The following is a 2,103-nucleotide window of genomic DNA, read 5'->3' as shown; positions in this document are numbered from 1 at the left end:
ACTGATGTGGCTGTGCTCTGAGGGGTCATCGGGCAGAACAGTAGGACCTGATCCAGGATGTTCGCTCTTCACACATCCCACACCGAGTGTCCCTGTTGATGTAGTCAGTGTGTTTTTTTTCCTCTGTGGGCCCCAGACAGCGAGTTTCTCAGCAGGCAGCAGTGTTTGTGTTAGCAGCCGCATTCCTGCAGCGTTGTGTAAACGAGGTTATCAGTGAGGCGTGGCTATCAGCAGGAATGTGACTGCTATCACTTTATCTGCTGTCAGGACTTTGTTCTGAACGTCTCCCAAACCATCGTCCTTCCATCCACCTCCATTTATGCTGCACTATCACTACTTACGCTGTCATGACTCTCTGCACTCACATCACCTCTTCATCAGCACTCCGGCTGTACTCAAACCAGCTTCCAGCGTCTTCCATTAATCACCATCCCTCTGTCTGGGGTACCGAGATGAAGGGACTGACTGGATGACCAGAAATCCCGGCCGCTGATTGGCCGGCGCTGCTGCTGTTCCCAGACAGACTGAACCTGGTGACCTCAACGTGACAGGCAGGGTAAAGAAAACAGTCTCAATCTCTACAACATCTGAGGATCCAGGTCTGATCCCTGAGGGACTCCAGAGGACCTGAACAATCAGACCCTGAGCTCAGTCCAGTGTTGTTTACATACAGATGAGGACAAATTATTATGAAATTTAAAGTTTGTCACTTACTGTTTTCTAACAGTCAGGAATTTTTAAACGTCGCATTTCTAAACATGCTCGTTGCCAACTGGGCAACATGCCTCGTTTCTATTTGCATACAATTACAGAAGTATGAACATACAAAGTTACACGGTACAAAACAACTTCAGACTGATGTGCACACAGCTGTGCCATCAACGTCCAAAACAGGCGTTGCTCCAGGTGAAGAACGACGTCCGGAAAACCAAAGTGAACGTCACTGAGCCCTGACTTCAATCCCACTGAAAATCTGTGCGGTGAACTGAAGCCCGAGGTCTATGCAGGAAAACCATCGAGTCTGGACAGCTGCTAAAGAACAATTAGCTGGGATTGTTCAGGAGACGTGAGACTTCTTAAAGCTGCAGCGACCGCTGCCTGTCATTTACTGCGTGAAACACAAATGACTATTAGCTTCATGGGGCTATGCACCCCTCAGGGTCAGATGGCCCATCTCGTCTTCAGCCTGCAGACAGGATCCACCAAACACCTGACGCTGTTAGCATCCTGCCAGGTCATTGGGTTTAGATAATATTCCCTCTTTTAATAATAATAATGGATTGGATTTATATAGCGCTTTTCAAGGCACCCAAAGTGCTTTACAATTCCACTATTCATTCACTCTCACATTCACACACTGGTGGAGGCAGCTACGGTTGTAGCCACAGCTGCCCTGGGGCAGACTGACAGAAGGCTGCCATATCGCGCCATCGGCCCCTCTGGCCATCACCAGTAGGAGGTAGGGTAAAGTGCCCAAGGACACAACGACCAGGACAGAGAGCCCGGGGATCGAACCGGCGACCTTCTGGTTACAGTGAAGAACACACAAACTGTAGACACCAACAAACCTGCTACACAGTCACTGGTAGTTTTGCAAAAGAAAAATCAGCTTGTAAAATGTAAACCATCACTTTTGTTTTCATCAGGTCTGATCCGGGGCTGCTGACTTTGTGGATCCTCTGCTCACTAATCCTACACTGAGTCCTCCAGCGAAGCCGAGACTTAACTTTCATCAGACATGATTAAACGATTCATCGTCAGGCTGGCGGTAAACAAAACACTAACAACTGTTTCAAATCCTTCAAGAAGAAAAACATTCACTGCTTCAAAGCTGCTTTTTGTTTTTTGTCATACCTGGCGAGGACGCACCGACTCCTGGGGCGCTGATATATCTGCAGTTATGTTGATGTCAGCACCGTTTGATTGGTTTCAGTAATATGGGATCAGCTTTGCTCTGTATCGAGTGTTCTGTATTTCATAGATTTACATGAAACAAACCAAACACAAGGAGCCAGAAACAAAAACAAAAGTGCAAACACTGGAGCCGGGAAAGCAACAGAACAAAAACAGGCTCACGACAGGCACAGGCGGCCAGGGAAAAAA

General features: G+C 47.6%; 1 protein-coding gene across 1 annotated transcript in view; it reads right to left on the bottom strand.

The window, feature by feature from the left end:
* Nucleotides 1-1,467: 1,467 nt before the first annotated feature.
* The window catches only part of LOC120738418 (flocculation protein FLO11-like), a 25,319-nt gene continuing 24,683 nt past the window's right edge, over nucleotides 1,468-2,103 (bottom strand). The window contains exon 3 of the mRNA XM_040039636.1: nucleotides 1,468-1,582. The gene's annotated coding sequence lies outside the window, so the exon portion shown is untranslated. The remainder of the gene's footprint in view (nucleotides 1,583-2,103) is intronic.

The sequence above is a fragment of the Simochromis diagramma genome, unplaced genomic scaffold (assembly GCF_900408965.1).
Source record: "Simochromis diagramma unplaced genomic scaffold, fSimDia1.1 OVJJ01000031.1, whole genome shotgun sequence".
Taxonomy (NCBI): Eukaryota; Metazoa; Chordata; class Actinopteri; order Cichliformes; family Cichlidae; genus Simochromis; species Simochromis diagramma.
This window is presented reverse-complemented; position numbering and strand designations above follow the sequence as displayed.